The sequence below is a fragment of the Anomaloglossus baeobatrachus genome, chromosome 2 (assembly GCF_048569485.1).
Source record: "Anomaloglossus baeobatrachus isolate aAnoBae1 chromosome 2, aAnoBae1.hap1, whole genome shotgun sequence".
Classification (NCBI taxonomy): Eukaryota; Metazoa; Chordata; class Amphibia; order Anura; family Aromobatidae; genus Anomaloglossus; species Anomaloglossus baeobatrachus.
In genome coordinates this window covers 766,564,758-766,580,395 of record NC_134354.1, presented here as the reverse complement: position 1 = coordinate 766,580,395, position 15,638 = coordinate 766,564,758, and the positions used below count along the sequence as shown (strand labels likewise).

The window sequence follows — 15,638 nt, the reverse complement described above, 5'->3', positions numbered from 1 at the left end:
CATGAGATTCCGATGGCCGGACACCTAGGGATCGCTAAGACCAAGGCCAGGTTAAACCAGCATTTCTACTGGCCAAAAATGGGGGCCGATGTGGCTGCCTACTGCCGTTCGTGTGAAACCTGTCAGAGAGTGGGGAAGGCGGGGCCACGCCCCAAAGCCCCACTGGTATCTCTGCCCATCATCGATGAGCCTTTCAGGAGGGTGGCTGTGGATCTGGTCGGCCCGCTGGCCATCCCCAGCAGCTCCGGGAAACGCTTCATACTGACGGTAGTGGACTATGCCACCCGGTACCCAGAAGCAGTGGCCTTGTCGTCCATTCGGGCTGACAAGGTGGCCACCGCATTGCTGGAGATTTTCTCCCGAGTGGGTTTTCCCCAGGAAATGCTCACCGACCGGGGGACCCAATTCATGTCCCAGCTGATGGAGACCCTCTGTAAGCAAGTCCAGGTGCGACATCTGGTGGCCAGCCCGTACCATCCACAGACTAATGGCCTGTGCGAGCGGTTCAATGGCACCTTAAAGCAGATGCTTAAGATGTTGGTCGACTCCCATGGGCGTGACTGGGAGCGGTATCTCCCCCACCTGTTATTTGCTTACCGGGAGGTTCCACAGGCCTCAACAGGATTCTCACCGTTTGAGCTCCTGTACGGGCGACGTGTGCGGGGCCCCCTGGCTCTGGTGAAAGAGGCTTGGGAAGGGGATTTGGCCACCCCTGGAGTGTCGGTCATCGAGTATGTCATGCGCTTCCGGGACAAAATGCAGGCCTTGACGCAACTGGTACACGACAATATGGCTCAAGCCCAGGCCGATCAGAAGCGTTGGTACGACCAGAACGCTTGTGAGAGGACCTACCAAGTGGGTCAAGAGGTGTGGGTACTGGTCCCCGTACCACAGGACAAGCTTCAGGCAGCCTGGGAAGGCCCATACCTCGTGTACCAGCAGCTCAACCCTGTGACGTACCTGGTCACCCTGGACCCTGCCCGTGGAAGGCGGAAGCCCTTCCATGTGAACATGATGAAGGCACATCATGAGCGGGAGGCATGTGCGCTCCCCGTGTGCAACCTGCCCGAGGAGGGAGAAGCGGAAACCCTCTTGGATATGCTAGCCCAGGTTAGGGCAGGCGGATCCATTGAGGATGTGGAGGTTGGCCACCAGCTCTTGGAGGACCAACGGTCCCAGCTGTGGGCCACCCTACACCCCTTCCGGGGGTTGTTTACCAACCAGCCCGGAAGGACTGACTTGGCTGTCCATCACGTGGACACTGGGGATCATCCCCCGATCCGGCGTTCAGCATATCGGGTCTCCCTGGAGGTGCAGCAACACATGCGCCAGGAGATTGACGAGATGCTGAAGCTGGGGGTGATCCAGGCATCCAACAGCGCTTGGGCCTCGCCTGTAGTCCTCGTCCCTAAGAAGGACCGAACCACTCGGTTCTGCGTGGACTACAGGGGGCTCAATGCTGTCACGGTCGCCGATGCGTACCCAATGCCACGCATCGATGACCTGCTCGATCAGTTGGCCGGGGCTCAGTACCTGACCATCATGGATCTGAGCCGGGGATATTGGCAGATCCCCCTGACTCCCAAGGCCAGGGAACGCTCTGCCTTTATTACCCCATTTGGACTGTACGAGTCCACGGTGATGCCATTCGGGATGAGGAATGCCCCTGCCACTTTCCAGCGGATGGTCAACACCCTGCTCAAGGGACTTGAAGGGTACGCGGCCGCGTACCTGGATGACATTGCCGTCTTCAGTCCCACCTGGGAGGACCACCTAGAGCATCTAGCACAGGTGCTCAGGCGGATCCACCGGGCAGGTTTGACCATCAAGCCGGGAAAGTGTCAGCTGGCCATGAGCGAGGTCCAGTACCTCGGTCACCGGGTAGGTGGGGGAACGCTGAAGCCCGAGCCTGAGAAAGTGGAGGCCATCGCATCCTGGCCCACCCCCAGGACCAAGAAGCAGGTGATGTCCTTCTTGGGGACCGCTGGGTACTATAGGAGGTTTGTTCCATGCTATAGTAGCCTGGCAAAGCCCTTGACGGACCTCACCAAGAAGAAGCTGCCCTCTGCAGTCGATTGGACAGTGGACTGCGAGACAGCCTTCCGGGCCCTAAAGGACGCCCTGTCCAGCCCGCCCGTGCTACAGGCAGCCGACTTCACGCGGCCGTTTGTAGTACAGACCGACGCCAGTGACTTCGGCCTCGGTGCGGTGCTCAGCCAGGTGGACTCTGCGAGCCAAGAGCACCCAGTCTTGTACCTGAGCAGGAAGCTGTTACCAAGGGAAGTGGCCTATTCTACAATGGAGAAGGAGTGCCTGGCCATAGTGTGGGCCCTGCAGCGTCTGCAACCCTATCTATACGGGCGCCACTTCATCGTGGAGACGGACCACAATCCCCTCAGCTGGTTGCACACCGTCTCTGGGACGAATGGGCGATTGTTGCGATGGAGCCTTGCGCTCCAGCAATACAACTTCACCATTCGCCACAAAAGGGGCCGTGACCACGGTAACGCAGACGGGCTGTCCCGACAAGGAGAGGTCGCGGACGGGCGCACGGGGGAACACCGGAGTGTGCTGCCCCCTAGCGCCCTCAAAAGGGGGGAGGTGTGAGGTAAATCCGGAGATATGACGATAAATCATGACATTCAAGTCATGTCAGGAAGCCCTCTCCTGGTGTCACTACCCCCTTCCCTTCACACAACTGGTTTAGCAACAAATCCATGGCCATGTCCTGTGATATGGAAATTAGGTGGCTTTAGGACAATGGATACAGGATGACTCCCTGCCGTCACCCTGTAGTAGGAGCTGCTAGCTAGTTAGCAAGGCTATGGAAATAGCCAGACAGAACGACTCCAGTAAAAAATGGTTCATATCTCGCAAGCCATATTTCCGATAAATATGGCAACCATAAAAATGGTGTCTCCGCATGTGGACGATGCCGGCACCCCCTTTTTATGGGAACAGGACATTGGGAAATGCCCCAGGCGTGATATCAGCCAATGGGGAACTGGCAGACAGGTCATGAGTCCCCTCGTTCTGTAGCTAAATTCATAACTGTCACAATGAGAGCATTGGCGTCTGCCTACGACGCTCCCAGGCAAAGTTATAGCCAAAATCCCCTTTGCTGGATAATTCTGATCCATGCAGGGGGAGTGGCAGTGCTTCCCTGTGAGGTCACTAAGGTAGGAGGGGACCTGGATCTGCCCAGGTTGATAACCCTACTTCGGCCATTTTCCAGCGTTCTTCTGCTCGGGGGCCTGGTTGGGACAGACCTGTGAGAGAGTTCCTGGAAACCTGGTCTACAGCGCCCCCCTGTGGCCAGACGCACAAGGTAACTGATTGAATTGCATACCTGTTGTAAACCATGCTTTATCTGTAACTGTACTCTGACCTATGTATATTCTGTAGATTCCCTATTGTATATATTGTAGTTTCTAGTGTGCTTTAGGCGATTAAATTATATAATTAATCTTGGGCTGTTCTGTTATCTCGATCTCGAATCCCACGTCTGTGTGTTCGGCTAATAGTTACCGTAAATCGGTTGGTGGCAGCGAATTGTGCCAAGGATTATTGTGGGGAGGCCAGTGAGATTCGGGAAGATATTATATATTCCGCCCGCGGAGGTCGGGGGAATATATACCCTACTCTCACCGGGGACCCTTCAATAATCGGCATAAGTAGTATAGCGGCCTCCTTGCTTATTGTCGGGCAATTCCATAATTGGCCTGACTATAAGAGGGGCGCTAGAGAGCGCGTCACGTGCTCTGTCTGTCGGTCGGGAGGTATAAAGGAGGGGTGACCCCACTTGTTACCCCCCGATTGTGACGTACTGGTAGCCAGCGCGGGGGATTTCTGAGTGACCCCCCCGGTGGTTTGTGACAGGAGGGATTTGCAGAGAGGAGAAGCAGAGGAGTAATGAGGAGGGAGGTGTATTAGTCGGGCAGCTGAGTTAAGGACGGACAGGAGAGATGTGAGAGTATTAACAGGGAGGCCACAGAGGAGGATGTTGCAGTAGTTGAGGGGGTAGATGATGAGGGCTGAACTAACATTTAAGTATATTTCAGTTTGAGGGAAGAATGAGTTCAGGAAATATTTTTGAGTTGGAGGCTTCCGGAGGTGCTAAAAGCTTGGATTTGGTGTGAAAGACAAGGCAGAATAGAGGGTTACTCTAAGACAGTGGACGTCCGGTACAGGGGAAAAAATAAAGTCATTTATTGTAATAGATAGATCAGGTAGGGGGATGACTAGAAGGAACTAGATGATGAGTTTGGTTTTGTACACATTGAACTTTAGGAAGTGAGAGGAGAAGAAGGAGGATATGGCCGATAGACTCTCCGGGATTCCTGACAGCAGAGAAGTGACCTCTGGGCCATATCTGCGATGTACCAAAACATTTCCCAGCTTCTATCATCAAATGAACTAGTTAGAAAGTAATATCAGTTATCAGAAGGTGTCTGTGCTTTAAGCAGGTGCGAAAAATGGACCGAGATGTGTCGATCAACTAATACAGCCTCTAGGAAGTGATAAACCCCTCTCAAGCATGGAGTAACCTTGGAAGGTCTGTGTGCCTGTATTCTGTATAATACATAGTACATTAGTGTGTATTCTCTAGTACATTAGTGTGTATTCTCTAGGCTTCCAGCAGAACAATAGAGTTGCTCTCTGTCATTAACTTCTACCATTTGGATATGAGATGACTCTGTTGACATGTCCAAGTCTACACAGCTAAGCTAAAGCTAATAAGCGAGCTGCAGAAACCAGGAAACAGTTATCAGTGTGAAAATTGTGACTGTTTAGGAACTTTTAAGTGCAAAATCACAAAAAGAACACTCAAAAAATAACTATATTGGTTTATAATAAACAGTTTGTAATATGACATTTTCTGATGATCTACATTCATTGCTGCAAGTATTTAGAAACACTTCACAAATGTCACATCTTTTCCCGTCTGTTTTACATCAGATTAATGATCTAGAATATTTTTCTTTTTTTTTCCAAAATTTTCAAAAGTGAAGTCGGAGAAATCGGGGAATATGTAATTCATGAGCAACACATTTGTGTCACCGCAGCTGCACGGCTCTGACAAGCTGCCTGGAAGTTTAAGAGAGCTCAAATATTGTGAAATCTTCAGATCATATAGTCGGAACCATGATAACACATGTAGATGGATTCAGCCAAGCAGACGGCATCGGCACTTAACATTCAAAAATTCTCTCCGAAATATCCATTCATGTATAAATGGGATTTTGGATAAGCATAAAAACAACAGCAATGTGTAGCCGAGACAGAACCGCGCGGAAATTGTGTTTTACAACTGGGCAACTGGGGTCAGACCAACAAAATTCATCCGTCAGAATAGGTCAAAAACTATCTCTGCTGTTTAACTACTTAAAGAGATCATTCACCTTAAAGGTAACCTGTCACCAGATTTTGGCCTTCTAAACTAAAACTAGCACTTTAAGCAGCGCCTGTGCTGCATTCTATTTACGTGCAGGTTACCCCGTGACCCCCCCCCCCATGTAAACCCCTAAAAAAACTTTATAAAATCTCCCACCCTGTATGTAAATTGTCCGGTCCGATGGGCGTACTAATCTGCGCTTCCTGAGATTTTGCCTGGTGATGTGGATGAAGTGGGTCATGTTATCCCGCCCTGTATGTAAATTGTCTATTACGATGGGCGTCATCCATGTCAATTGCCCAGTGAGTGGGTAACGTCATTCACATAGCCGGGCATCTGCAAAGTGGGTCCCCAAATGTTTGACAACAGATCAGAGAAGCATGCGAGTGAAAATGAAAACTTCCCGGTCCATTTGTCACCGTTTTCGGACTGATAAGAACTTCCTGGATCGACTGATCCCTATGGATGACACCTGGATTTATTTGTATAATCCCGAAAACAAGGAGCAGTCAAAAGAGTGGAGGCACAGGGGTTCTCCTCTTCCAAAGAAGTTCAGGGTACAAAAATCAGCCACTAAGGTGATGTCGTCTGTGTTCTGGGATAAGGCGGGCCTGCTGCTAGTGGACTACCTTCAAAAGGGTTCCACTATCAATGCAAGGTATTACATTGAAGGCAGCTCTGAAGGCCAAAAGGCACAGCAAGCTGTCTGAAAGGAATCTTGCTCCTGCAAGACAACGCCTTTGCTCACACTGCACAAGTGACCACGGCAAAACTGGCAGAGCTGGGCTTCCAGCTGGTGACCACCCACCTTATTCGCCAGCTTCAGCTTCTTCCACAGTCTGGCTCCTTCTAAAGTGGTCAGCATAGAATTAAAATCTATAACCGGCATCAGATGGTAAGACAAGTGACTTTTTATAGTGAATGGGAGTGGTCACAAAAGAGCTGAGATAAAGGCTACAAAGGATACCCAGATAGGAAAGAGTCCTTAAACCCTGCAGCACTAAAAGAAAATAGATTCACTCAAACACAAGTTGTAGACCTGCAAACAATAAGGCGTTGGGACCTTGTAGTCTCAGGCTCGCCAAAGGTCTCCGCAGAGCAAGACACACTCATGACAATAACAATGGGAAGAAAGTGGTTAAAGGACACATAGCATCTGAATAATTTCCAGCTGGCTATACAATTATGTAGTATTAAATGCTGGCCATAGAAATGAGTGGCTGTTCATATAATACATGGACATGACATGACTATGACATCCATAGTTCTTGCAACCCAAATAACTAGTGGTTGCTTTCTGATCTCATTCCGGCTGCCACTTGAGGGAGCGCACTGCATTTTCTCTAATCATTGTGTTCAATGTATTCACAGCATGCAGTAATCTCCCCCTAGTGGTGGCATTTTATACTTTAAATTAATTTCTATTTTTGAAATTTGGAGGTGAGAAGTAAAAAGGGTTGAGATGCTGAGTCTGAACCCAGAAACGAGAAATATTTTTCTAATCCCTGATGTAACTCGTTTGAGACCTGTGCAATTTTATATATTGTTATCATTATAATACATTATTAGTATTAGTATTAGTATTAGTATTATTACGGTAGTATTATTATTATGTTACATTATGAGTATAATAATAATAATGATGATTGTTATTTTTCATTATTATTATTATTATTATTATTATTATTATTATTATTATTATGTTACATTATGAGTATAATAATAATAATGATGATTATTGTTATTTTACATTATTGTTATTATTATTATTATCATTATTATCATTATTTTACATTATGAGTATAATAATAATTATTATTATTATTATTATTTTACATTATTATTAGCAATTTACAATATTATTATGTTACATTATTATTATTATTATTATTATTATTATTATTGTTATTTTACTGTATTATTATTATTATTATTATTAGTAGTAGTAGTAGTAGTAGTAGTAGTAATTAACAATATTATTATTATTATTATTTTACAGTATTATTATTATTTAACATTATGAGTATAATAATAATAATTATGATTATTATTGTTGTTTTACATTATTATTATTATTATTACCACCAGTAATTTACATTATTATTATTATTATCATCAGTAATTTACAATATTATTTTTTATATTATTTTTATTATTATTATTATTACTATTGTTATTTTACTGTATTGTTATTATTATTATTATTATTATTATTATTAGTAGTAGTAGTAGTAGTAGTGTAGTAGTAGTTGTAATTAACAATAATATTATTATCATTATTATTTTACAGTATTATTATTATTTTACATTGAGTTCAATAATAATAATAATAATTATGATTATTATTGTTATTTTACAGTACTATTATTATTATTATTATTTTACATTATGAGTATAATAATTATTACTATTGTTATTTTACAGTATTGTTATTATTATTATTATTAACATCAGTAATTTACAATATTAGTTTACATTATTATTATTATTATTATTATTATTTGACAGTATTATTATTATTATTATTATTATTATTAGCAGTAGTAGTAATTTACAATATTATTGTTTCTTCTTCTTCTTCTTCTTCTTCTTCTTATTATTATTATTATTATTATTATTATTATTATTATTATTATTATTATTATTATTTTAAATGTAATTAATTTTTCCAGTTCTGATACATTGATATAAATGCCTGCAGGAATGACAGAAGTCACTAGCAAAATGCATAGATGATCCTCCCTAACTATGGCGGCGGGTAATATACTTACTTGTAATATGCATAGTAACTTCCTGCTGGGAAAGTGTTAAAAACATGTGATAAAAAAGTGACACAACTGTGGCACATCCGGGCGGTGATAGACGACGCGCATTTCATTTTTTATCTTGTGTACACTAAATTAAGTGTCCAATGCAAAAATCCTTCCTGGACGGAGCGTCAAAAGCATTTTCCGCCATTGATTTCGGTCCCTATCTATTGTGTAAGGAAAGTCCATGGAGGAACGTGACTTTCAGCTGAACACATAAAACATGTCTCCAGACTCCGCTGATAATTGCATTGCACATAATATATCAAGTCTTTTCTTCTAACTCTATTTTTGCGTCCTCTGTTATTTCTCCTAAAAATGATGAATACATTGTGTCAGCTGTTTGTTACCGGAAGGGGGCGCGTTCCTATACACTGTCTACAGTCTTCGACAAAGAGAGTAACACAGAAATGAACAGACACTGTGTAATACTTTATTTCCCCTGCGGGGGCGCTGCAGGGAAATCGAACACTTATTGCCAGGTCTTCCACCTGATCACTCAAGGTCCCAGGAGAAACTTTAAGAACAAAGGGAGCCTTCAAACAAGTCAGGATTGTCTAAAGCAGAGAATTCCTTTAATCCGCTCCAGTTGAGACCAGTTTTTCGTTTTTACATTTTCATCCCCCCCCCCTTCTTCCAGCAGACATAACGTCTTATTTTTTCCACTGACATATTTTTATTGTTGTCGTATCTATCTTCTGTCAAGCTTAGCTTTAGGCTGGGCTCTATAGGAGACTGAGATTTTCAATATACAGTGCTTTGCGAAAGTATTCACACCCTTGGCAGTTTTCATGTGTTGCTGCCTCTCAACCTGGAATTTCACAGTTTTTAGGGAGGGTTTGCATCAGGTCATGTAGAGAACAGGCCTACAATTGTGAACTTTTGGTTTCATTTTTATTGTTAAGCAAACAACAAATAGGACAAAATAATTGAACACTTCAGTGTGCATAACTATTCACCCCCCTGAATTCTGTACTTTGTGGAGCCTCCTTTTGCAGAAATTACAGCTGCAAGTCACTTTGGATAGGTCTCTATGAGCTTTCCACATCTTGTCACTGGGATTTGTGTACATTCCTCAAGGGAAAACTCCTCCAGCTCCTTCAGGTGCGATGGTTTCCTTAGGTAAACATCAATTGGACATCAACATTCTCAATTGGATTAAGGTCTGGGCTGTGACTCAACCACTCCAATACATTTACTCGTTTCCCCTTACACCCCTCGAGTGTTGCTTTAGCAGTAGCTTTAGGTCATTGGTTTGTTGGAAGGTGAACCTCCGTCCCAGTCTCACATCACTGAGAGACTCAAACAGGTTCTGCTCAAGAATATCCCTGTATTTCGCACCATCCATCTTCTCCTCACCTTAGACCATTTTCCATGTTAAAAAACATCTCCACAGCATAATGCTGCCACTATCATGTTTCACTGTGGGGATGGTGTTCTTGGGGTAATGATCTGTGCTAGTTTGGCGCCAGACATAGCGTTTACCTTGGTGACCAAAAAGTTCAATTTTAGTCTCATATGACCCCAGCACCTTCCGCCTTACATTTGGGGTGTCTCCCTCATGTCTTTTGGCAAACTAAAAATGAGCCTTTCAGTTTTGTCTGTAAATAAAGGCTTTTTTCTGGCCTCTTTTCTATAAAGGCCGGCTCTATGGAGTGTATGGCTTATTGTGGTCATATGGACAGATCTTCCAGTCGCTGCTCTCCGTCCAGTGCCTTTCCTCTCTTCCTTCCATCTTGTCCTCCTTCCCAGCTCCATGTGGATGGCGTCCTACGTCATCCACAAAGAGGCCTCCAATGCGCTCCTGTGCTCGCACACTTCTCTCTGCCATGCTGAGGACAGATCAAAGTATTGTAGTGCGCACGCGAGGGCGGTCTTGACCCTTCCTCGCACCTGCACATTACAGTACTTTGCTTTGCCCTCAGCAGGGCAGAGAGAAGTGTGCTTGCAAATGAGCGCAATGGTGGACTCTGTGTGGATGACGTGGGATGCATCATCCACACGGAGCTGGGAAGGAGGATGGAGATGGACTGAAGAACCAAAGAGCAGCAATGAGCATTGGACTGGACCACCCCCTAGGTGAATATAATATCCCAGTGGAGGTGTAGTAGTCTCCAAAGACACCTTGCCCTGTCAGAACAAACAATTCCCCTCTCGCTCTCAGAGGTTCTTTTTAGAGCTATAACAACCTCCACACACTGATCATGTGTCAAACAAACAGACACCATTATAACATATGAGACACACCCATGGGTGTGGACTCTGTGCAGATGACGTGGGATGCGTCATCCACACAGAGCTGGGAAGGAGGCTGGAGATGGACTGAAGAACCAGAGAGCAGCGATGCCCATTGGATCAGACCACCCCCTTGGTGAATATAATAAAGGTGTTTTCTTACATTATACAGTGTGGCCTGGGCTGTTGTATACAGTATTTTAGAATGCGGTATATAAGGGCTCACTGGTGGTGGCTCCAGTTTATAAGGGAAAATCTGGTGACAGGTTCCCTTTAAAAAGTCCAGATTTATTCAGCAACACAAACCGATCTCCAGGAACATAGCACAAGCCCTCTTTCGGTTTCAGAGAACATAACATTACATTGTATCACAGTCCGTTTCACTTGTGGGTACGCATTCACAGGTTCGGATACAACTTCTCCCCAGAAGTATTCCAGTGAAGGTGTACTAGTCTCCAAAGACACCTTGCCCTGTCAGGACAAGCAATTCCCCTCTCGCTCTCAGAGGTTCTTTCTAGAGCTATAACAACCTCCACACATTGATCATGTGTCAAACAAACAGACACCATTATAACATGAGACACACCCATGGGTGTGGACTCTGTGCGGATGACGTGGGATGCGCCATCCACACGGTGCTGGGAAGGAGGATGGAGATGGACTGAAGAAACGGAGAGCAGCGATGCCCATCGGACCGGACCACCCCCTGGTGGCCTGGGCTCTTATATACAGTATTTTAGAATGAGGTATAGAAGAGACCACTGGTGGTGGCTTCAGTTTATAAGGGAAAATCTTGTGACAGGTTCCCTTTAAAAAGTCCAAATTTATTCAGCAACACAAACCGATCTCCAGGAACATAGCACAAGCCCTCTTCTGGCTTCAAGGAACATAACATTACGCACTTGCGAGTATGCACACACAGGTTTAGATACAACGTTTCCCAAGTATCCCAGTGGAGGTGTAGTAGTCTCCTCAGACAACTTGCCCTGTCAGGACAAGCAATTCCCCTCTCACTCTCAGAGGTTCTTTCTAGAGCTATAACAACCTCCACACACTGATCATGTGTCAAACAAACAGACACCATTATAACATATGAGACACACCCATGGGTGGTGGTATGTAGATAGTCAGACCCGCCCTAATAAGTCCGGTAGTACTTCAGGTACCAGAACCACCATCTTACAATTATTATTAGTAGGTTTCCTCCATTCAGGATGCTAATCATTTGCTGAAAAATAAGATTTGGGTGAAAAGAGGGTCTCTCGCCCTGGAGGACTCAGCATGTCCATGCGTTACACAAACAGTCCATTGATGTGAAATTATTCCTGTGGTAGCGCTGCAAGGTGATTGACTGATTACGGCTGATCGTTATCATTTCTTATGTTCGCCTTATTATAGAGGGACCATTCTAACAAAAAAAAAAAAGATGTCAACCAATTTAAACCGGGTAGAAAAGAACGACTTGAGAATATTTATATTCTGGGGATATTTGAAGTTTTAGGGGGGAAATGCCCTTTAAATCTTTAAATTGCAGAATGTGTTCTGTATTAAAGCCCCGTAATATTAAACTCATAAATCTTTCGAAATATTAATATAAGACTCTCCGGCTGCCGTATAAAATATCGTATCTCTCAGCATATGGAAATGTAAGATTTATATATTGGGAATGTATACCACAAGGTAATCACACCAATAGATTTCATCTCTAGTGCAGGCGGACGACCAACGAGAGTGATGTATCTATTATTCATGAATTCATTATATATTGATATACGTTATAAAAAAAATGGCTACGTTTGGGGATGGGCGACGCGGGAGAAGCTGAATTACACGGAAGAGGCTATATATAGACCAATTCAGCGGTAACCTTGGACTCGGAAAAGTGGAATATTCACAAGAAATCAGCCGATTCACAACCTATCTGTCAGGATCGTTTGACAAGCAGCACGGCAGATCCATACTGTAAAAGGTGGGGAAAAAATGCTCTAGAAGACCCATGGTGCCCCGTGCATCATTTGTGGGGGGCACTAAAAATTACAAGCATGCATAAAATTAAACAAAAATCAAAAACAGGCTAAAAACACCAAAAACATGACCAAAAAAAAGGTGCAAATGCAATAATGAATTGGGCTTGTAGTGTTTTCCATATTATTATTAACGCAAGGGGGTAGCTGGTAGGGGGCCTGCAGGGCATTTGATGGTGGAATATGGGGGGTTGTGTATAATTTTGTGTAGGTTTGTATTTTAGCGTGGTGCTCTGTCCATTCTGTGTAAATGGTCCTATTTGCCGGTTATACCCTCCCCTGTCGGGCTTTTGTCTCTAGATCTGGGGGAGGGGGGCCTGGGATCCACCTAAACTTTCTGTTTACCTGGAGATTCTTGAGTCTGGCTGGGAACTACATGAGAAGCAGGAAGATTCATCCTCTCGGGTTAGAAGCTGCGGCTTCCCAGAGAGACCTGGACATTTATCGCTTACTGGACTATATTTGTGTTTCTGGACTATTTTACCCTCTGTATGGTGGATTAGGGTATGGACCGTTTGATTTGCTTGGAATAAATGTTCTTTGGATTGTTCATCCATCTCTCGCTCTGTTGATTGTGTGACATCGGAGAAGGACCCCGTCACAGGGTGCACACCTTGTTTGATGGCATGGTCCACTTTGCATGAGATAGAAAGTGGGATCCTACCCAGATTCAGCAGGAACCTAGGCAGCAGGGGCAAACAAAAGCCAGAAAAGGGCCACTGTTCAAAAATTGTAGCTAGGCCCTTTGCAGTCCAGTAGCTTATGATAATGCACTCATTTTTGGGTTAAAGGGGTTGTCCACTACTTTTGCATTGATGGTCTATCCTTGGGATAGGTCATCAGTGTCTGATTGGCTGGGGTCTGACTCCCGGCACCCTCACAGGTCAGCTGTTGTTGGTGCCGGTAGCGGTAGCAGGCGGACTGAAATGCTCAGTCCTGGAGCTCCCCTGTTAACTGATTATGGTCGATAGCGGTTGCAGCCGGATGCTGCACATCTGCCACCCTCTTAAATCAATAAGAGGTGCAGTACCCGCCTGCGGCCACTATTGGAGAACGAAGCATTTCCGTCCACCTGCTACTTCCACCATCACAAAGAACAGCTGGCATAGTGAGTGAGGAGAAACAGGGGCTAGGGGAGCCTAGCCATCCCTAATCTCAAAGTTACCTCAAATGGTGAGGATGTCTGAGCTGCCTTCTTGGCCCTGCTCCTGACCAGCCCTGATCTTATAACTCCTCCTCCCAACCCCTGGGGAGGGCCAGGGCAGGAGTGATAAAGCCAACAGGAATAGACAAACAGTTTTGTTAATTCACCTGCTTTGGACCCATTGGCGGTATTTTTTTTATTACAAAACTGCCTTTGTTAAGTAGCATCAGGCATATTAAAACATCTGTACCCTATGTACCATATTTTTTTATTTTATAAGTCACACCAGATTATAAGAAGTACCCCAAATTTAGAGAAAAAAAAATATGGGGTCCGTTTTATAATCCGGTTGTGTTTTACCGGAGGGGGGGGGGGCGGCAGGGGGTGGTTGACTGGGGTCAGAAAAGGCAGGGGCGGTGGTGGAGTAGGGTGATTCTGCCATCAGTGCAGCAGGTGTCCCAGATGTTGGCTGCGGACGGTGCCGCTGAGAGGCTCTGCTGCGGTGAGGAGAGGGCCGCCATTCGAAATGTCAGCGGTGCGGGCTTTAAAGAAATGGCGTCTGGAATCAGCGCATGCGCAGATTGAGCTATCGGCTTAATCAGAAGCCAAGATGTCATATGCGCATCGCCACCTCCGGGTGCCATGTTCCTTAAGTCAGCTGCTGAGAGATCAATGGGCCGGAGATGAGATCTTGAGCCATCTGCGCACGTGCCGACTCCGGGCGCCATTACTTGAAGCCTGCACCGCCAACATTCAGGATGGCGGCCCCTGAGTAATTTCCCGCAGTGCAGCAGAGCCCACAGCGCACCGCAGCATGGCTCACAGCATACCACAGCAGAAACCACAACACACCACCCACAGTACAGCCCAGTGCACAGCACAGCCCACAGCATCACCCCTGCCTCCTATGACCCCTCGCCACCACCCCCCGGTAAGCTATATGCTGCTTATAAGACGCACCCCTCATTTTCCTCCCAAATTTTTGTGAAGAAAAGTGCGTCTTATAATCCAAAAAATACGGTACTTTTACAACAGTAATTTAGCGGGGACCTGATGTATCGACCCTTACTGCTAATTTTTGTTTATGGCTCAAAAACAGGAACATTTTTAGTCTGTCAATTAGCGCAAGCTCAGTTACACCCCCTAGAAATTTGGGAAGATCATCAGCACCCATTTGGATAGTCTTATTAATGTATATAATAAATTCGTTAAACGTTTCATTCAAAAAAGTTTGGGATTCCATTTTACAAAAAGTTTATGGTTGTGCGTAATATTTATCGTTTTAGCTTCATTCGAAAGTCGAAATCTGGAATTCGGTTTTTATCTTCTGAATAAACATATAGTTTCATTTCCCGTTAACCAACTGCAAATATTTTTTTCTTCCCCTCTGTAGATTTCCCTGTGATATTTCGACATAAGAGACATCGTTACATCTTGGGTTGGATTTAAAGTTTGCTTGAAGTAAATGAAAACTTTGGAAACTCCTCTTGACTTTTCCCAAGGCGATGTAAGTACCTGCTGAACTTCAATGGACCTTACAAGGGTTTTTTTGGCTGCAGGACGTGCAGATTTTGGAGACGGTTATACGGCGGCTCTGCCTGATTGCTTTTTCCAGCTATTGTATCTTTACGTGAAATGTCATTGCATCTGTAGCGAGCGCTGCGTACGTAGTCACCCCTGTCTGACGTGTTATCTGGGACTCTCTGTCTCTCCCGTCGCTGCTATTTCCAGGTTTGGAATCTAGACAGTTGTCATGCTTGCAGGATCTCTATTTCAAGGGAGGTAATTTAAATTGCGCTTCCCCTGACATTTTGGCGAGTTGTCTGTGATGTGGATGTCTGTAAAAAAGACAAGGGTTCTTCTTCTGCTTGGATCTTGGAAAAAAGTTTGGTTCTTTTTTCTTGTTTTATCTTTCCTCTTTTTTTTTAAATAATGAAAGGTTTGTGTGATGATTCTGTTCCGTGGGGCTCTGCTCTCCAGCAGAGCCGGTGTTCTGTTTTGTATTTTGCGCCGGTGGATGGGTGGTTTCCCGT

At 44.9% G+C, this 15,638-nt stretch overlaps 1 long non-coding RNA gene across 1 annotated transcript in view; it reads left to right on the top strand.

The window, feature by feature from the left end:
- Positions 1-15,106, top strand: part of LOC142290707 (uncharacterized) — a 497,599-nt gene extending 482,493 nt beyond the window's left edge. Inside the window, exon 3 of the long non-coding RNA XR_012750366.1 lies at positions 14,999-15,106. This is a non-coding gene — a long non-coding RNA (uncharacterized LOC142290707). The remainder of the gene's footprint in view (positions 1-14,998) is intronic.
- The last annotated feature ends 532 nt before the right edge of the window (positions 15,107-15,638 follow it).